At 36.8% G+C, this 22,279-nt stretch overlaps 2 pseudogenes across 3 annotated transcripts; both read right to left on the bottom strand.

The window, feature by feature from the left end:
* Nucleotides 1–851: 851 nt before the first annotated feature.
* LOC149210921 (putative mitochondrial import inner membrane translocase subunit TIM21 pseudogene) lies at nt 852–1,485 on the bottom strand (annotated as a pseudogene).
* A 14,768-nt stretch (nt 1,486–16,253) lies between these two features.
* On the bottom strand, nt 16,254–20,300 carry LOC149210920 (nuclear pore complex protein NUP50B pseudogene; annotated as a pseudogene). 3 transcript variants are annotated; one of them, XR_016252966.1, is made up of 3 exons: nt 19,899–20,300; nt 19,621–19,663; nt 16,254–18,118 (listed from the first exon to the last, which is right to left on the bottom strand). The product of XR_016252966.1 is annotated as a nuclear pore complex protein NUP50B pseudogene, transcript variant X2 (transcript). The 3 variants fall into 3 exon arrangements; XR_016252965.1 differs by lacking the exon at nt 19,621–19,663 and having other exon boundaries at nt 19,899–20,299; XR_016252967.1 differs by lacking the exons at nt 19,621–19,663; nt 19,899–20,300 and adding an exon at nt 19,378–19,579.
* Between the last annotated feature and the right edge of the window lie 1,979 nt (nt 20,301–22,279).

Below are 22,279 nucleotides of genomic sequence, written 5' to 3'. Positions count from 1 at the left end.
TTCACCATTTTTTGAGTCAAAAAATAAAAAGATTAAAAAATAATAAAACAACAAGCTATTTTTTCTACTCATATTTTCAACTTATCTCCCTAAGGATTTACTCAAATTTAGAGCGGGAGTACTCGTTGGATGCAAAATTTAATTCATCATCCAAGGAGTACCCATGTTGCGTACTTTCGATGGACCCTGCAATCACATTTTTCATGTTTTTCACATTTTTCATGTAGTAGGTTCCATCAAAAATATGGAAAATGGGTACTCTTTGGATTGGGAATCAAATTATGTATCCAACGAGTGTTTCCACTCGAAATTTGAGTGAACCCATAGTGAGCTAAGTTGAAAATACGAGTTGAAAAAATAGTTTTTTTTTCTTTTTTCCCTCTAAATTTTGATGATGTGATCTAATTTTATTTTATTGTTTCCACTATTATTTATAATTTGCTTAGGAGGCTCATTTTAGACCTCAAAATTCCCTTAATGTAGGGTTCATCGAAATTATGCAACATGGGTGCTCCTTGGATGCAAAATTAAATTCCACATCCAACTAGTGCTCTCACTTGAAATTTGAGTAAAATCATAGGGAAATAAGTTGAAAAAATGATGAATTAGACCCCAAGGTTGACATCATCATATTGAATCCTATTAGTTCCTATAAAGTTGATTTTGTTTGTACACTTTCGTTTTTGGGCCCATTTTTCCCTCAAAATTTCTCTAATGAGAAACTAAAGTAAACATTGTAAGATTGAATATAAATGTACATCCACAATCAAAACTCAACTTATCCTTCACAATAAACAAAGATTATTTTTAGTATCTAAGTTCTCGTGCATAAATTATAACTAACTCAATCCCTAATGCTCTAAAAACGAGTTATGTCTGAAAGATTTTCCATGTGGACCACAAATGTAAAATTTCATATCTCCATGTTCAATTCCATCTTTATCAGTCCATGTTCTATTTGGAATATGTTGGCGAGCAACCCGATTCCTATTCTCTGCACCAATTCCAGTGATGGGAGATCTTGTTCACACTTTAACCTGACTAGCCTGCTACACTCTTTCTGAAGCCTTTCCAAATATCTTGTAATCCTTATGTTCAAAAATAAGCTCTTTAAATACAACATATGTAGCAGTACCGACAATCACCAACCCGACAGACATAACAAACCATAGGAAGCACCTTCCACAAATGTTATAGAATTCAATGGAGTTTGGTCTGTGAGAGGATAAAAAGGGTCCTCTTATGTAGTAATATCTTTGTTATGTCTCTCTTATTCAGCTCGTTGATAGGATTGTGTGTGAACTAGAGGTAAGGCAATGAACAGAGCATGAAAACATCTAGTGCATTCCATATAACTTTGAGACGTGATTGCTATATTGCATATGAGTTCCATGTGCAATTAGTATGACATGAAATTAAAGAGGAAGGCCATTCCCTTGTCAACACAGACTTTGTAACTAAGGTGACCAAAATGTTGTTGTGCATGCATGTTGGATGCATCAATTTTATAGTGTCACATGTCTAAGGACAATTGTTATCTTATCTTTTTATCAACACACGTCACAGGGACAATGGAAGGAATGGTGAGGTGTGTCTCCTTAAACGTAATACACTCATAATTCTTGTCTATGCCATTGTGGTAAACAAGAGGTAGGATACTAGCATGCTAAATGACGTCTCTAGAAAGGTCGCCTAGTTGTCACTCCACTTTCCTTCAACGATAATCTACCTTCCATCTTCTCCTTATATACATTGGTTCCCAACACCATTCACCTTCACTCAGCTGGGGCAAACAAGAAGTTGTGTATTGCCACCACTTTACTGTTGTATGTTGGAAATTGTCTTTGGAGTAACTGCGGAAGCACTGTCAACAACAATTAAGGTCATATTTCCTACTCAAACCATGCGAGTTCCCGCACACCCGCCAAGTGCATGAGCTGGGTCCATAGCTCTTGGGGTGAGAATTCCACACTGTAGAATGGCCCATCTTCACTACAAGCACACTAGAATCGACTATGCCACCTCTGTGTTTTAAAATATTGTAGGCACCCAAACATAGATCTGTCTAATAGTGGATGATTTACTATATGTTCAACACACAACCATGTATGTGATCTTTTTAGCCATACAATAGAATAATATACTTGGTATCACATGATATAAATATATATTCATGTCACCAATTAAAAGCCTTTGAACCCACACGATACTTGACATGTGGACGCAAAAACATTTAAATGGGAGTTTTCCTTTATGTTGTCAAGGAACTAAGTAGTTGATCCCTTATTAGTGTCTTAAAGTTGGTTGTTTCTTCAATTGTTGATACCTTGGGATTAAACTTGGTATGTAGAGATATTAGTACCTTTTGAACCATTGTATCCTCTTTAATATTCTTACCCAGTCCCAACATGACATTAACTATTTCATCTACTCTAAGGAAAAGCTTGTCTATGTATTTTTCATCATTCATTTTTAAATAATCAAACTACATTTTATACACTTGTAATTTAGCTTATTTCACTTTTCTATCTCCTTCATACATATTAAGTAGTGTTTCTCACATTTCTTTCATTGTCTTATAGTGCATTACTTTAATAAACTATGATTCAGCGAATCCATTCAGAATTGCATTCATAGCTTTAGCATTACATGTAAATTCAAGTTTGTGGTCCTTTGAACCTATAATAGGTGGTTCTTCATAACCATTCTCCACTACAACCCACACATCTACACCAAGTGACATTAGGTGTGTCTTCATCCTAATTTTCCAGAGAGCATAATTTGTACCACTGAACAAAGGTGTTTTATTTGTTTAACATCCTTCTTGACTAGTCATTCTTATGCCCTAGATCTTCCTTCCAGCAGTTAAGTTGAGACATGAGGAACCAGCGTTGATACCAATTGATATATACTCTGGAAATTACTAAGAAAGAGGAGGAGGGGGTGAATCAGTAATTGTATCTTTTCAATTAATCAATTCAACTTAATTTCCTTTTTCAAGTATTTTTTTTGCATTTAATGGCTTATGTATATGTTCATCTTTTAATTGTTTATTTTGTAGTTACCCGAGAGATATTTGTATATATAAACAAAATTCAAAAGCATTCACACAAATGAGAAATTCAACGTGCAACACATGAAGATATCAAATGTAAGTGGACACCCATAAAGAGAGAAAACCACGAATTATTGGTTGAAGTGATGTGAAGGCGCTCTTACTCCCTTATTACATCATATTTTTTGTAAGATCCAACCTACATGAGGTTGCTACCTCAATTTTTCTGCAAACTTCAACTTGTAAGGAAGCTCCAACTCCCATAAATTTTCTATAGGCTACAACCCACAAGAGCTTGCTATCTCAATAGACTCCAACCTACTTTTTATCAAACTACAAATTGAAAGAAAACTACAATCCCCCTAATCAAATTACAAATCAGAATTGCTAGTTAACTGGTCTTTGTATCTGTTCTGAAATTAGTTTATGTTCTCTTTTATGTTGTTTATCACTTTTGCTTCTCTTCTTCAAGTCTGCTCCACTTCTGCTTCTTTCTTACTTTCTATTTTCTCCTTGTTGGGTTATTCAAGAACTCTCATACAAATGTTCAATTCACAAAAAACTTATTCTCATTCAACAATGCATCTTTTATAAGCATGGCTCTTGACTATTTTCATTCTATGCAGGAATTCGAAATGAGGAGTTGTCTCTTGGTATTCCAGGATTATTTGCATCTCACCTCTTCATTTTTAACTAAGTCTCAAATTAAGACAAATTTGCTTTGTATTGTTTGTACATCTGAAAAATCATAATCAAGCATTAATTATTGCAAACAAGGCTCGAATGGACAAATATGTCATAATGCAAACTAGCTGAAAATAAGGTGCATCATTGTCTAGGGTAACATAGTTTACATAAAAGATTACCTGTGTTATAACGTTTTTTCTGAGAGAAACAAGAGCGTTACTGTTATAAAAAGGCCAAAAATATAAATTATTTTGTACAATTGATTTTGTTCAATAAAAGAAATATGTTATTCAGCGTTTGTTCTCTGGTTCTCTAGTTCTTCAAGTTTGTTCTTTGGTTCTTATGTGTCATCTCTGTTGAAATGTTGTTATCATTGATGTCGACCCAAGCAGCACCAAAAGTTGCCCCGCCTTTTGTCAACCAAAATGACATGACAAATCATGGTTTTTCGAGTCTAGATCATTTTTGTTGAATTCTACTCTTCACGTTGATTCTTGTTGTATGTGGCACGCCACAAAAGTTGTTGGGTGTGGAGCCTGATTATCTTCTGTATTCAAAGGTTTCAGCGAGATGTACACCCCAAGAAGATTGTACACCCCTCCACATGAGGGGGACTTGTCCGGCCAGCGGTCCCCCGGCGGGGGTTCGGGGACAGCGCCCTCGATGCTAAAAATAGATGTAAAATTGCCTTGTAAAAGTCTAGTAATTTCTAGTCAATCTGGGTCGTTCATTAGGCGGATGATTTGATGGTAGAAGTTATGTTTAATTTAGGGTTTTTTGCCCCAGAAGGCAACCCCTCACTATATATGAGGGAATTGTATTGCGTCTATGTATATCTGTATTCTGAGTGAGGAAGAGAGAGGAGATTGAGAGTGAAAAGGGTGTTACAGCGGATCTGTTATAGGTTATATCTCTTCATTTTGCTGGATAATATAAAAGGAAGGACTGGTTGTTTCTCCTTGGATGTAGCCTAAACTGGCTGAACCACGTATATCTGTGCCTCTTTTGTTTTATGCATTTTCTGTGTTTATATTTCTGCAATATTTTATGTGTTCCATTGCTCTATAATATATAATTTTCTAACAAAAGCATTCACGATTTGGGAGTTATGCTTGTTTGAAAATGAAGCCCCCAAGTTGTGGGCATAAACCCCAAAAGGTGGTGATGTGGCAGCATCTCTTTGGCCAAGACACATGTTCAAGCAATAAAGTTCTTCTCTAAATATTGAAATAATCATATTCATGGCAAAGGCTTATTTTTTAAGGTTTCTCAAATTTATTTTAAATCAAGATTTCAAAAGGGGTTTTGGGTTCTAAATTTTGACTCCAAGCCAATTTTGAATTGAATTTATTTATGATGCAAATATTAAAATCCGTCCAACGACTCACCTAGTGGAAGCCCTCTTAATCCAAAAGATCAACCATTTAAAGGCTTCAATTAGCCCTCATCAAGTAAGCATTTTTGAACGAACATCTCTTGTGATCAAGCTCTACAATCATACTCGGCCCTGTGGAGAAAAGGCATATCAAACGAGAGGCTTGGATTGTGGTTTTGTTTTGGATCTTGGCTATTGGAATTCATTGCTTATTCTTCGTAGGTCTGTTAAGACATTCAGCCTTGCTTTCGAAGAAGATCAAGGTTTGTAGGAGCTCTAAACCTTGTCCCTATCTGAAGCATACAAGAGGGATTCGTTGGAACAACTATTTATGAGGCTTTGCATCTTTTTTTCTATGGATTTCTAGATTAGCGAAAGAGTTTTAAACTTCTTTGCGACTTCTTTGGTACAAAACTATTGACAAGGCCTCTTAGCCTTCCAAGAGAAAACCAAATTACTCACAGTGTTGGTCATATCTGAAGCACTATAATTCAAATTATTCTTTATTTCCTGCGGCCCTAGACCAACTATTGAAGGGATCACGTGAAGAAGTTGTTAGCCTTCATATCATTGATGATAGCTTTGGAACCAATGAAGTAGAAAAGTTTGACTAAATTTGAAGCAGAGCCCTAATGATACCTTTTGTTGCCTAATCAACTAGTCCGTTGTGGCAACCTTAAGAGCAGCGAAGAAAGTTTTTGAGTGAAGAAGCAAGTTTGAGTGAAGAAGCAAGAAGGCATATGCATTCATTGTTTCAGACTTTCGAACATCAAACTAATTAGACCACGACATATGTTTATGACCTTCATTCATTGATATCACGATTTATTTCTTGTGGTAAAGGAACCAAGCATGCCAGTGATTATGGTCTATGCAATTTAATGATCTCTATCTATCAATACTTGGAGCAACGATACATCTCAAATTGCTCGCACAGTTTTTAACTTGGTGATATACTATTTAAGTATGTGCACATATCATTTTTACCCTAAACAAACAAGGGTTTTTAAGTAGGATCTAAAGTATACATTCACTTCAGCAGTAAGGAATTTAATTGTTGTAGTCAATAGTAGTATGGTTTCATCTTTAAGTCCTTGATGCAGTGAACGATTTTTTATTTGATATAGGCAGTAGTTAGATCATTCGCAGCAGTAAGGATCAAGTGCAGTCATGAGGGTTTCATGTGAACATTACATTAATGAAGGTTTTTGAAGGACAGAAGTACATTGGAATTCTCTTTTGAAGAGAGACAAAGTTGGAGCCTGGATTATATAGGAGAATTGGAGTTTTCTTTTGACCAAGTTGGTGCTTGGATTTGTTAAGACGACTGGAGTCCTCATTTTGATCAAAGTTGGTGCTTGGATTTGTGATAAGAATTGGAGTCCTCATTCAAGCTTAGAGCCTTGAAGAAGTCGGGGATTCTTTTGTACAATTTCGAGCCTAAATTTTTGTAGAAGAGGATTGGAGTCCTCACGATCAAGATCAATAAAATTATTTGTGTCCTAGTTTCACTTGTGATAAAAAACTTAACTATCATAATATAACAATTGAAATAAATATTGATTTACCCCCTCCCCCAGTATTTCTGACAATTACACATTTATTTACTCGAAAGCTTACATAGATTTTGATTCTTAATTATATCCCTAAAAGATAGAAGATTTGTGTTCATGTTAAGAACATATCGAACATTATTTAAGTTATAACATTATCGAAAGTACGGTCCAATATGACATGAACATTATTCAAATTACAACATTATCGCAAGTATTGTCCAATATGACTTGGACATTCCTTCATTCACTAATATAATATGTACAGCCATCATACAAAGAACCAAATTCATTATGACTCTTATTTCTTATGAAATCTATATACCATTTTTTGTGACATGTAATGGCAAGATGAACCTGAGTCATGATGCTAGGTTGTCTCTTGCAATGTCCAAGCTTGCTGCGGTAATAACATTCAAATTTAGATCTCTTGGATGCATTGTTAACATTGTTCTATTTGACTTTGCCTTTGAAACATGCACTAAATGTACCTTTTGTAGTGGATGAGGTTGATGTTTCAATCTAATCTAGTCCTCGAGTCTCCTCAGCATATGCAATGATTCAACAAACGAATCAAAAGCAAAAAGGTTTGCATCACCAAAGCAACCATATCTTCATCATCCATTCTTCTCAATATCAGATATTTTAGCACTAAGATTGTTCAACTCCAACAAATATTCAGAGACTAATCCTCCTCCTTGCAACTTGGTGGAAAACAAAATATTTTCCAAACACAATGCCCAACTTACTTTTGATGCTTCATACTTCTTCTTGAACGTCATCACAATATAAATGTTATAGTGGCGTATCTTACTTCTAGAAATAATGTTTCTACAACTAACAATTTGAAAAACAATAAAGCTTCTTTATGTCATTTATCGGTCTTCATGATCATTTGTTGGCATCTATTCTTTATCTAAGACAACTTGATCAAAATTTCGAAACTCGCTAATGATAGCATGTTATGACTTCACAAAATATAATTCTCCCTAATAAAATTTCCAGACTCCAAGAAGATTAAACAATGAAAACTGGCCATTATTAAGCACTCAATCAAAATAATATACCATGAAAGTGATTAAATCTGAAGACTACAAATTAACGAAGCTTACCTTCTTGATTTGGGTTTCCTTCACGGCAAATAAAAAATATTAATGGCAGGAAAGGGATCTTTCTTTCTTTCACCAAGCAATTACACAACCAATATGACATTTGTTTGCACAAATTCTTAGATGCATCCTACACTTTCCACCCATGTATTCCAAGAAGACTCATCCATTCACTGTGTTCAAGGGTACCACCACGCAACTTTGAACTACCATGTATTATCACCAACCTCTATCTACCTAAATGTGGCTTGCAAAATCAGGTTGCTCGTTTGAGACATTTCACCATCTATATTTCGAGTCATTTGGATAGACTCAAATTGACAGATATCTCAATAAACATGGTCGCTGACATTAATGTGACATTGCTCGCTTACAATGCCTATGGCATTTTGATACCAATTGGCAAACTGAGGAAAAGGACCCTGACAACTAGGATGCCATTAAGTTCAATAGTATGTTATTTGATGGGCACACCAAAGAAATTTGATTATGCTGACAGATCGGTGATAGAGAATGCAAGCGCAGCCTATCCAATTGAATGTGTTGACCACTACGTGTCGACAACCCATAGCAGTACACCCCTTTTTTCACAAAAGCGATAACGCGTGATCAACATGTCTATGTCATTCAACTATCATCATCAGCGTGATCATCATGTTATATTGTAAACCATTTCTGAATATGTAAAATGTAAATAATCTCAGTAGGCCTATGTCGTGTATGTAATTGTCTAGGTAAACCTACTTTTCTATGGACGATCTATATCTGGGAGATTTTTTGTCTCACCAATCCATTCACGGATGGTCGGCAGAGTTTTCCTTCAGCCTTACCCCAAAGCCAAAATGGATTTTGTCACCGGGATCTTAGGCGAGTCCTAGTCTTCCAAATCGAGTCTATGTAAAAGTGATTTGAGAATAATCCTAATTATTTGGTTAGGTTATTTTATTACAAATTGTTTGGTCTACTAGATTATATTTGTGTCGCAAAAATAAGTAGTCTGTGAAGGTCTATTTCAAATGGTTTTTCCCCCTTGTGATGTAAAAGATTATGAAAATCATAATGTAAAGTGTCCTGAGAGTTAAAAAAATGATTTATCTCCTTATAGGTTAATTAAATTTTCTGGTCAAAAATTAATTAAAATCCTAAGCTAGAAATTTAATTAATTCTAGGGCTTAAATAAATTTAAATTCTCCGAAGGCAAAATTCATTGGTCCTTAAAAATCAAAATTTGAAAGGTCCCTCGACTAAGATAAATTTATTATTTTGCTAAATTTTAAGCCTTTGGTCCATGGGGTTAAGTTAAATTCAAAATTTTGAGGAAATTAATTCAAAATTTTAATTTTTGAATTATTTAAAATGCATTTAATTGAAAAATTCAAATTTCCTCAAGAATTTAAAATTTCAACGAATGAAATTAAAAGAAATTTTGATTCTCATCAACGGCCGAAATTGTGTTGATGAGGATCACTCGAACTAACCATTGGAGGATTTATCTTTAAATAGGAGGTTGTCAGTCAATGGATTCGATCTTTGAATCGTGTACTGAGCTCTCAAGCTCTCTTGTATACTTTTTTGAATTAATGCAAAAGTCTTTGGGGTTTCAACATATTGTAGTGTTCTTCTTCTCGAATTTATGGTGACATTGTTTTATTTTCTGCTTAATATTATGTGAAAATTATCAATCAATAACTTTCTTAGAATAATCTGAATGCAAGTATCTTATTCAGTTTGTTGGATCTAGGGTAGCATTTTTAATTTTGACTGAAGTAGCAAGTATCTCTATTTCTTCATAATTTTATTGTTGTTCTATTTCTCTACATGATTTGATGGTTGATCTAGTATTTGCAGAAGATCTCTCAGGTTCTCATTGAGCGTTTGAGGATAGTCATCGGTTGGACCAGCGAACTCTCAACACATATTTTCTTAAGAGCCTACTCCATATAAGCCTCAGGATTTATCTAACGATAATCTTTTTTCTACAGGGTGTTTTTGAGCTAGTACCTCTCTAAAATTTTAAAATCTTTTAAATATTTTGTGGAAATTTTGATAGATCTTACTATTAAGAGCCTTAGATTATCAGATCTGAGAGTGGAGTTGGACTCATACTCCTCAGATCTGTAAATTATTCGTATAAATCTGTAAATTATTTGTATAGATCTATTATTTACTTGTGTAAATCTGAAATTTTATAACATGATTTTGAATTTTAACACTTGGTTTTTTGGGATTTTCTCTAGTTTTGTACATATTGGATACTGGGTTTTTCTCTTTTCGCTTGTGTAGGAATAGATCTAAGAAATCAACCAAAAAAATCTTCAGATCTGACCTAGATCTAGACCCTGGAGGGCAAGATCTGGGCTCAAAGATTGTGTGCAGGGATAAATCTAAAATTTTATCCAAAAAAATCTTTAGATTTGGGCCAGATCTAAACCCTGAAGGGCAAGATCTGGACTCAGAAATTTGTTTGCAGGAGCAGCCATTAAAGATTTTGCAATAAATCTAAAGATCTGAAGCAAAATAATTTTTTTAGAACAAGGGTTTCAAGTTTTGGGGCTCCTAAGCCCAGATATGCCTTCTCCTAACCCAACGCTAGTTCTATTGGCTCTGTGCTAGCTCTCATTAGCCCTAGATTCTCCTTGCTCCATTTCTGATTTGAATATTTAATTTTCTGAAGCTAATCATTGGTGAGTTTTTGCAGAAAATTTGGTAAAATTTTGTGTTTCAGGTATTGAAAAAAATTTTGGCAACTTGGACAAGTGATCTTCAAGGCCTAAGGCATAAGGGTTTGATCTATGAACCATATTTTTCTCACTGTTTGCTACAGCAATCATATACCCTTCTAATAATGGTGAAAAACACATCTAAGTGATTTGAAATTAACCAAAAAAAATTGCTAAATACACTAATAAGTCATTTATGTTTGATATGTATCAAGAATTTGGCCTAAATCTACATTTTGGGTGACTGTTATCTCTGAATAATTCTATTTCTGAGATCTGAAATATAACAGTGGCAAAATTTCATGTGGGTTAGCCTAAAATCAATTCTTAAGTTATCTAATACATTAAAGAATTAATTTCTTGAGTTGGGCATTCATCATTGGGGTTATTTCATGTTTTAATTGTTGACTGTAATAAGTATATCAAATTTGATATAATTCTGGAAATCACATCATAACACGCTGAAAATTTTTGATATTCATGTGGGCAAGTTTGAGAAAAAATCGGTAAATTTTTGACATAAAGATATCATTGATAGCTTACTGTTTTCATTGTCATATTGTCGTTGTTATAAAGTTTTTCTTACTGTTGTCCTAAAAACCAATTTATGAAAATTAGGTACTATGTCATGGAATTGTGATAAAATGCATATCTTTTGTTTCATAACCTGAGTATTTTCGAGCATCTGATATTAATTTGTGAAGACACTTTTGTTCTCTTTGCGCTATAATTGCATTTGAAAAAATCTAGAATATTTGAAATAATCTTGTGGTCTAATTGTGATATTGCTAAGAAGTTTATCTTTCAATCTGTCTATGGAAGTGAACATTCATTTTGACAATTAAGGGCTTTGATATATAACTTTGAATCAGAGCGTAGCATAAGCACTTTTCATCTTTGAATCTACCTTCATCTTCTGGTGCATTTGCATATAAAATTTACTTCCAAGCATAAGCTTGGTCGATAGAGAGATATATTCATTCATCTTTGCTTGAAAACCCTATTTTTAATAGTACTTAAAACGATGACCTTGCAATCGTCAGAGCCACAACTCTCTACAGCACGAGAAGCACAAGGTGATCCGCATTTAAACAGGAACACAACAAATTATAGATATAATCATACCTAAAGAGATGCAGCAGAGATAATACTTCATTTCATTACTATAAAACACTGAAATATGCTTACAAACAGAAATGGAAATAAACTAGCTAAGGCGATGATAGCTTATCTCTGAGAAGAGATGTGGCAGCGACATGCCTCTGAATTGTCTCACAATGAGGCTCGAATACCTATTTATTGTTGAAAACCAATGGAAAACCCTAAACATCCAAAAAACGTAACCCCAGGAGATGAAACGCCAAACTGTGGGCCCCGTTCAAGTAAATTGGTACATCAACTTCCCGGGGTCGTAACTTTGGCATACGATCTCCGTTTGACGCGCACAATACCTCGTTAGAAATATCTATCCGAGGACTACAACTTTGGGAAGAGCAACATCGGTCCATCGGTCCATGGACCAATGTTGCTCCCAATTTTCCCAAAAAACGTTGTTTAGGGCCTCAAAACGGCTCCGGAAGTTCAGGACCCGAAAAACTGCTAAAAATATTAAATTGTGCTACAAATAAGGAAACTGAAAAAACTGACAGAGACAGTTGTAAGGGTCCAAGTGGGCTAGGTGGGCAGCCACCAACATCCACCTGGATCATTCCTTCCCCCTTAGGAAGCAATGGTCCCCATTGCATTGAGTTCCTCCATGAGATGAAGAAACTTCCGCTAAACTTGGTCCCTGGTGAGCTGTTCTGTAACATCTGATGTGTCAAGTAATGGTGGGAAGCTTGGTCGAGGGCAGTCCACATTGAACACTCAGTGCAAGTGAAGAAATAGGGGAATATTGTTTTCCAAAGCATTGTTTCCCACAACCTTGGTACTGGTGTAAGGACCATATCAGAGTGGTCTGAGCTTCTAATGGGCTCTTGTAAGGCGTTATTTCTACGGATGCAACCAGAATTTGTTGCCCACTGGAAACTTGTTTGGTCCCTGATGTTGATCATGTCGCTGCTTATACTTGGAATTTTCCATAATGGAGCGGCAATATATCAAGTCGTTGAGTAGAGGTGCTCTAAGAGTCAGATCGACTGAATGTTTGACCTGATAGTGCAACAGTCTCCCCGTGGGTGAGAAGAAGATGTTCATGTCTGCTTTCATGACCATATCACTCATATTAATACAATCTGCAACAATTATCCTATATATTTCAACGAAGAATCGAATGGTTCGAGCTAGGTTCGAGCAAGATAATGAAAATCACTCTAAATAAAATGTCTACAATCTTGTCACGATTTGATACTATGAATGATGATTCAGTGATAGCGTTAGTGTTTGGCACAACCAATGCTCAATGCATGGTGGTAGGAAGATGCACAGAAAATTCCAAACAAAGTGCTATATCGGCACACTATTGCAATGACAACGTCCAACAAGGAAACCAACACTCATCTGGTAGCTAAATCTGGTCACTCTTCTCCCAGCAATGCTCAACCTTCTCGTCAAACATCTACAGCAATATGCAGGCCTATCCTGACCGTTGCGCCATTACTATTCCTGATTGACTCGTGACCATCCTTCTCCTGACTATGAGGTTTCTTTCTCAGGTCGTTGGCTTCAAGATGAATTCATTCATCTCCCACAGTCGAATCTGTCCTTCAACTGATGTTGGTGACCAAGATATTGGCTCTAATACCATATAAATTTAAACAACAAAGCAATTCAATTCACCAACTTTAGCAATTACATTGCATTGGCTTCAAAATATAGTATTATTCTCAGGGTTCTAGTAGATAAGAACTACAACCTAATATATTGTACATAATAAGAATCGGTTGGTGTCATTATTGAGACTCTTATCTTATAACGAAGCCTCTGAGTTGGAAATATAATATAAAAAAATTATGGCCATGACACAATATTTGACCTGATGGACAAAATAAGAAATAGCTGCTGGAGATGAGACAGACTTAAGAAAAATGACTTTGAATGAAGAGGGCAGCAATATTCCATGTATTTGCTTGAAATACTGCATTGATAGCTTGGAAGTTGGGTGAGTGTGACACTTGAAATATCAAGAAAAGATAACTATCAAATAACTACAATCTAGTAATCTCAGTACATACCAACACCTGCCTAGTAGCAGTCAGTCCCAAACTTTCCGACTAAAGTCGACAAGAAATTGAAGAACTTACCTAAACTCGGGGCCTTAATCCTTTCTCACTCCGATGCATGTCGCAACCTAATACAAAGGATTCAATTAATAGCTCATATTAAATGGATGGGAAGTGCAATTAAATTTTATCACCTCCACAACTCTTCCAAACATTTAATGGTAGCATCCAATGCAAAGATCTTTAGCCCCCCACATTTGGGTCAGAGTCAAATGCTTTGAGAATCAATATGGGTCTAGCTCTCGATTTAAAACATTTTGCTCTCTACACAGTCCTCTTAACGACTGGAATGTTGATATAACAATCCCCTTGCCTTTTGGTTATATTAATCGTAGAAAAATGAGAAGTGAGCTATGTTTGGGAGTGCAACACCTATCCAAACAACAAACCATATACAACTAAATTCTTCATAGTGACCAGAAGGAAATACAAGTTAAACCAACATATCCATATCCATAAAGGGAGAAAGGAAACACAATCAACTTACATCCACAGCTCCTCTCAGAATTTTACTGCAAAGTGTCAAAGGAAAATAGGAAAACCCCGACGTTCTTATAAGGGAAATCAAACTTCGTACCAAATTCGAGAAAGAGATGAAAACGGATTCCTTGAGATAAGATGAAATCAGATACATCTAATTAGCAAAAAATATAATTGTGGCAACGTGATTTTATGCCTACATTCATGGTTGAAAATGACAGCCGTGTGCCTGTCTTTCTGTGGTTTTGCAGTCTAGCAAAACTCTTCTTCAAAAGACTCTTCTTTAACATGCAGATGGTCGTCAAAATATGTGTGTGCACATGTAAAAACAATGAAAACACAATGAAGGAAATGGTACCTTCAACCAATCTAGAGACAGTACAAATCATTATGGCTATGCCCAAGCCAAAGAAGGGCACCCAGTTGTCAAAAATACAAAACTGAGGCAAGCTTAACGACTGCAATGCATATTTTTCACTTCACACATAGGCCACACCTCTGTGAGAGTGTATTGGGTCTTAGATAATACAAACCACACATATGTAACAGCTTGCTGGGCACAAATCAAACTTCTTCAGTAACTGCCAGAAAAAAAGTCTAACCTCTGTAACAGGGTGTTGGGCACAAAACGAACTTAGATTCCAATAATTCACACGTATAAATGCAGAACAGTATTCTATATCAACTGGCTGGGCATGAGAACAAAAGAGACCCTTGGCATAGATTCCTAGGGACAAGAAAAAGGCAGATTGGACCTTTCAATCAGAATTTTTAGGCATGGAAAATGCAGATCAGACCTGCATAAGATTTAGTTGGGTATGAATTAAGCAAGTCTAGGATTAAAACTGACAGCTCGCATGTACACAGTTAAGACCATTCACAAAATTGTGGGGCACAGAAATATGAATCAAATATGCACTCTAAAAGATTCAAATCAAATTGCTAAACACAGGAAACTCTGCCCTTCTAATAATCCAGACTAAGCAAAAACATGAGAAACCTTCTATTTGCAGTGTAATGATGATGCTCTGCATTTGTACTTTGGACTATGAAGCCACTCCTCTTTTTCAATTGAGGAGTTCTTCCATTTTTCCTTTTAAAATACACCATTCCTACAGGATATGGCACAAAATCCATCTCCTGGATGGATCTTGGCCATATCTGGATACAGATCTAAAACAGGGATCCACAGATCTTGACAGCAGGATGAACTGATCAACTAACCTAGATTAATATCTCTCTAAAATTTGTGTACATGATCAAGTTATATAGATATTTGTAAAGTGCATTATAAAATGTTGTGCAGTTTAGGAAGGTCATATTTCGACCCCCCTACACCTACTTAACCTACATAGCCAACAAAATGACCTGCACTGAACCAGCAGCTATTAGCTACTAGTGCTTAGAATTACTTTTCAAGGCACCACACGTCTGAGAGAAAAAGACACGTGATATCTACACAAGACCAGTTTTCTCATTAATACCAAAATGGTAATACCTAGACATAATAAAACCATTTAACTAAATTTTCTATCAATGAACATGGCAGACTGCCATAGTAAGAACATGTGTGCCTAGTAGAAGTGCCACATTTCCAGGACATTGGTATTTCTATTAATTAATTGGAAAACATTGTCATTAAGCAACCAAGAAATATAGAGGAACAACTGCTTAAATTTTCAGAAAATAAAAGCTATCATGATTTAATAAATAAATTTAAAAAAAAGGATATCCTGCAACGAAAATCAACCAACTCTTTAAAGACACCAATAATTCAAATAGCTGTGCCGATCAACCACAATTGATAAACATGATAAAGATCTAACTACTGTTGAGTAAGTAAATTTATATATTAAACCCTAATAGATAAGAGTGTCTTCAGCAGGCAGCATATGTCATTTCCATACATTTTAGTTCCATGCTTCAATGCATACTCTTTCCTGTTTAATGATACTGAAAACATAAGCAATTTGACAGATTTTACTGTATATACAGTAAATAATACAATTTATATCAAAGCCACTTCAGATGAGAATTTACTCCAAAACATGAATTAAGAAAGCAAGCTTGCAATAAAAACAGGCATAGAATACTTGCAAGTGAAAATACTGTTTTCTAAACCACTTCAAATAATTTTTTCCGAGAATAGCCTCTTGAAACAAATTCCAACTACCCATGAAAAGTATCATGCTCTCCCAAAGTTTGCTTCCTTTCACAGGATAGAATCTGATCAAGTGAATGAATGTTGCTCCTATTTGAAGAGCTAAAATATCTAGCAAGAATTAACTAAATGCTATAAGATCTAAGAAAATAGAGACCATAGGACGACATGATAACAAAAACAGGGCCACTATCGAGGTGCTTGTACTCTGGACCAAATATGTATGATAGACTTGAATTGAACTTGATGTTAAATAACTTCAATCTTCAGAAGCTTTAGGAGAATTTTCTGGGGTCTTCAAATTACTTGAGGATCTGCCTTTGTGCGCTTCAACAGCTCTCTGGAACTCTTCAACAATGGAACTATCTCTAAACTTCAGAGCAAATGTGGAAAGGCCTGCCTTGGATTCACTAGCACTGTTCATGCAGGCAAAACTGATACCTCGCTTGTCCATACTGGTTAACTTCATGTCTGGGAATAAATTGGCATTAAGGACTAATCTGTAATTACCTTTGGACCTCATCACAAGCCTTGCTTTTCCAGTCTCTGTGGCAGAAACATTGACCTTAATTTCACCCTTGCCTCGTTCCTTCCAACCCCCACTTATATACTCAAACAAGGCAGCATCAGCTGTGAACACTGCTTTCTCTTTTTCTTCACCTGTCTCTACAGGTACTTCCTGCAAAGCTGTCAAACCACTTCCACTAATTGTAACATTGTCAGTTGTTGACCCTCCAAATAGCTGAACAGAAGCACTACCATTGCTAGTACTTGATGGTGATGACCCATTACTAGCAGATGCCTTTGTGCCTAACAATGATCCTGTGACACTAAAGGTCCCAGGACTGAAAGCGGAGCCAAAGGGCACTGTGTTGGAATCACCAGCTTTCGGGAATAATCCAAACGAAAAGGAAGAGCTGGAAAAGCCAGTACCCGATATACCTGTGAATGCATTCCGGGTACCAGAAAGTTGCTGGAATGAGTTAACAGCAGGAGATGGCTCTTTTTCAGGATTACCATCTTTAGGCACTTCCCTGGGACTCTCCTCCTTATTAGGGTCCTTACTTTCAATGGCCTCAACATGCTGTTTGTCTATTGATTCTTCAGGGCCATCCTTATTTTCTTCCCCATTCTCCTTAGAAGCCTTTGTTGGCTCCAGATGTGCCTCTTCCTTATCTTTCGAATCATCCTCATTCACATTTGCATCAACTAACTTAGTCTCAGGTACTTCATTGGCCTCATTAACAGTTACATCCACAGCCTTCAGCTCAGGCACTTCTGTAGCCTTATTTGGGTTTTCACTTATATTAGTGTCATCTTTAGCCTGAGATACATCTTCCTCTTGCACAATAGAAGGCTGCTCACTAGATGCTGTGGAAAGGGTAGTTTCTGGAGCCTTCGCCACAGTTTCACCTGCAGCAGAAGATGGTGTGGGAGAGGGAATCAAACGAAGGCCTGCAAAGGGATTGGCTGCTCCACCAGATGTTGTTGGATTGCGACGGACTTTCACAATTCTTCTAGATGCGAGGACCTCTTCACTGGCCCTCTGAAAAGTTCCAACTTCTTGACCAGAAGCATCTTCCTCTGCATCAGGATCATCATCTCTAGAAAGTTGTCTGCCTGCAACCCTCTTCTTTGAGGGAGGAAGAACATTTTCTGTGTCGCCCATTTTACCTTTCGGATAGATGTGCTATTTAGATCTTTGGTAGATGTCCTTTAAAATTCTATTTTCAGAACCCTCTTTTACAGAGCCTTATCTGCAAAGTTAAGACACAAAAGATCAAAAGAAGATGTTGGGCACAAAAGACACATGCAAAACAACTAGATGCCACAAAAAAAATATTTAATTGTAATTAAAAATGTAAATACGCTAAGACTGTTGCAGATGAATGAAGTTATGGACAAGCATATACTGAAACTCATAAAACCAGAGTCAAGAATAATAACAGCAAAAACATTCAAACCCCTTTCATGAAGTGAGTAGCGAGTATATCCAGACGAAGAACCTTTCTGTTAAGCTCCTCAAATTGTAATTCAAACAAAAATAATCAGACGAAGAACCTTTCTGTTAAGCTCCTCAAATTGTAATTCAAACAAAAATAATCAGTCGAGAGCTAAAGGGCATATCTATAATTAAACGTCTTGCCTCACCAACTCACACCATGTTCATCAACATCAACAGTGCAAAGCAAACATAAGCAAATTCACAATCCCTCTGTTGAAAACCTGATAACACTACAACAACCCAGACTTAAATGATAAAGGTAACTCCGAGGTATACTATAACATACAACTTGCAATAAGACGCTCTAGAAAATGCCATCAGTGAATCAGAATGACAAGGTAGGGTTATTTATGCAAAACTATCATCTAGCTGTATCGAGCGATTTCAATAGTATCTAATGGAAAAAACACAGAAAATATGTATATGCAACAAAATCATTAAAAAGTGAATACCTGGACGAACGAATAAACACTGCAATATGGCAGAGAAAACCCAATCCTGCCAGATTGACCCACAGCTTACAATAGAGGATTTTTGTCAATACAAGTATCAAAGCAAATGATGTTCAACCCATGCACCCAGGTCTGACACCCCGACAAATCAACTATCAAAACATTCAAATTCTCTTTCAATTGCCCGAAAAGACCTCTCTAAGAATTTGGCACCGATAACTCAATTCCGCAAATGGGCATGTTTAAAGATACATCTGCACAACCCATATTCAAACCAGGGAAAAAAAAAACCAACACCGTCCACTTGAGTGCTTTCTAAAACAATTGACACATAAAACTAATCACTAATGCACAAATTGGGCAAGTCTAAGCTAGCATCCAAGAGTCATCACCCGCAGTAAAACGACGCACAAAACATTTACGTGCATCAACACTCCATCCATATCCTCATAATCCAAGTTACCAAAAAATCTCATGCCTGCAAACCCTAACTTTAAAAATGTAGAAAAGGAAAACCATTCAAACATATGAAAGCCAGCTCAAAAAATACCGAACCCACCATGAGAAGAGACCTGGAGCAGTAATTTCCATCTTTTGGAGAGAAGTGAATAAGGAAGAAAACAAATTAAGATGGCTTAGAAACTCTGCATAAAAAGATATGTCAATAGCAAAGAGTAGTAGTGGCAGTATATTCCTTTCTATATATACATGGATAGATACACATAAATACAGAGTGCAAAGACTTGCAGAGAGATAAACAGGCGCTGTGTGTCCCTTTTACGTGTGCGAGAGAGGGCCTAACCTAAATATTATCCATTGACATTACTTTTTCCTTTCAATAATCCCTGCAATACCAGAAGTTTTTGCATTTCAAATCAGGATCTATCTAATCCCGTCTCAGAGTGACCAAGAATGGATGAGCCCACATCATAAAACCCGAAACCCAAATACAAAATCACAAAAACCCTCAAAACCCTGATAATATTTTCACAAAACAAGAGGAACTAACATACAGAAATCGTACTAAAAAGGCCATGGAACAAAAAGGCATTGAAAAAGGGTTAGATTAGGAGCACCCACCTGGTCAGATAAGTGCTAAAAGCTTAGAAGGCGGTGCCAACAAGATCCGGCAGAGTCGCAATCCGCAGAGCTGCCTTGCAACAAAAAAATAGGGAGAAATATATATATATCTTTTATATATCCCGGCTGCCTTTTGCGTTGCTTTGATTGCCTGAAGTGCAAATCACTCGTAGAATGAAACAGACACAAAATGATGTAGAATCCAAACAGATCAGCAACGGAAATATGGTTTTCCTTACTCCCCTCTCTTTCCCATTAGCATTACATGTGACCATTTCCTAGCATTTCATGTCACGTCCACATTTTTGAGCCGTGGTGCTCTTCTCAACTGTTAACTTCCTATTTTCAATATGAACCATCTTCCTCCACATTTCTGTAATATTCCATCTTATTATCCCGGATTAAATCTCAACAAATCTTGATTCCATATAGAATTTCCAAATTATTCATTGATGGATTATATGGATCATTATCTCAGTAGTGAGGTGTGAGGACTGTGTTCGGTGGAGTTTATGAGTTATTACAATAATTATAAAAACTATAATGAGTCATTATATAGTTTATTATATAAAATATTATAAGTCATTATACATGTTATTAAGTTTAGAAAAAGTTAAATATTTTATAATTTAAATATTTTTAATTTATTTTCTTCGACGCGGTGCTAACGCATTGAAAGTGGAGTATATTAGGGGCATATGTTGTCTATACGATCAAACTGATAACCCTTGATATCGTTGGTGTTAGGAACCTTGAGTTGGCGAGTGCTCGAGAGAATCTTAACACTGAAGTTACTAAAGGGTATGTTTAATCGAATGGGTGTGTTACCCATAGCGGGCACGTTTAACCGATGGGTACGTTTAATCGAGGGGTGTAGTGGTCATAGCGACGGGTGCCTACTCAATGTGTGGATAATGAGTGTGTTGAATTTCGACGACCTTGGTGTCTAGGATAGAATCTTAAATCATTGACGCTACCAAACCAAGAATCACAATGAAGCTATTTTGCATGGCGAAATATAAACAACAGTAAATCTACTAATACACAAAATATAGACAAGTCTTTTTACAATTTTCAACCCAACTTTATTATATTAATCAAACTGAATAATACAACAGTCTAGGGCCCTTGTACCAAGGATAATGGCCCTCAAATATCAACAAGTACAAGAATACAAAACTGGGGCTTGGTGTCAATCCATCGACAACCAATCTACCCTCAATAAGACACTCTGATCGTCTAGTTGATGTAGAGCTCCTCACAACTGTCTTGGTCGTACCCTGTACCTGCCCGGTCCTTTGGCTCTCGATCTAAGGCACTGCCTCTATCAACAATCCAAGTCCATTTGGCCACTGAACCTCGGCTATCCAATCTGCTCACTAGTTGATCGTTGATCCATCAACACATCAAGACTCCTTTCGAGTCGTTCACAACTCTGTTTGTGAACAACTCTCAATCTGCCCACTACTTCTCCTCGGCTACTCAGGGACTTCAGCCCAGTATGGTCTTCCTACGCTGCTCCAATGAAGACCAACACAAGGCACAGAGAGCTACCACCTATCACTGCAAGATGTCCATCTCCCACAATGAACATGGGCTAGGAGGACTGCCCATCATCTGTTGTAAAAGTCCTTCTCACACAAGTCTAGGGCTGCTCAACTGCTCCTTTGGCTCATCAAACCTTGAGCTCAACAACTGCCACTCTAGCAACCACCTGAGTCCATGAAGATGGTGGACATCGGGCTCCAACTTGGACACCATCACGTTGTCCTCCAACAGACCATAAATGCCCAATCCTTGTCCGCACTCGGTCCACTCTCACGCTGCCCTCCAACATTCCACGAGTGACCAATACTTGTTGTAGCAAATACCTCTGCCTTGGGCATCCTCATACTTAGGAAACCCTCCTCTTGGTTTCCAACGGACTTCTCAACATGTCCTCTCCTAGGACACCCATCCACCTGCATCAAAACAACCTGACCTTCACCTATACATACCTTATTTTGGGGCTTGTTCAACTGTTGTAGGTGTTGGTCCTGGTTAGGGTTGATAACATGTTGCTTTAGCACCTAATTCCTCCATCAAAACTTCTCCTACAATTGTGGTCACCCTCCTTCTTACTTTTGTTGTCAAGTATTGCTTGTCTAGAGGAAAACCAAACCTAGATTAGGCCTTCCAGCCCTCTCCAAAGTGCCCAACTCTCCTCCCAATCTCTGTTTAGGCTTGCGGCACCCTATAGCAACCCCAAACAACCTCTAAACAAGCCTTTCGGCCTCCTACAATATGACAGGCCTCTGCGGCTGCCTAAACATAGGCTTCCCCACAAGATTTGACCACAAAACAACCCTCAAAACACCCTCAAACAATGCAGCCTCCTCCTG

This window comes from Pinus tabuliformis, chromosome 1_2 (assembly GCF_031772625.1).
Source record: "Pinus tabuliformis cultivar Carrire ecotype Pingquan chromosome 1_2, CPIR1, whole genome shotgun sequence".
Taxonomy (NCBI): domain Eukaryota; kingdom Viridiplantae; phylum Streptophyta; class Pinopsida; order Pinales; family Pinaceae; genus Pinus; species Pinus tabuliformis.
This window is presented reverse-complemented; position numbering and strand designations above follow the sequence as displayed.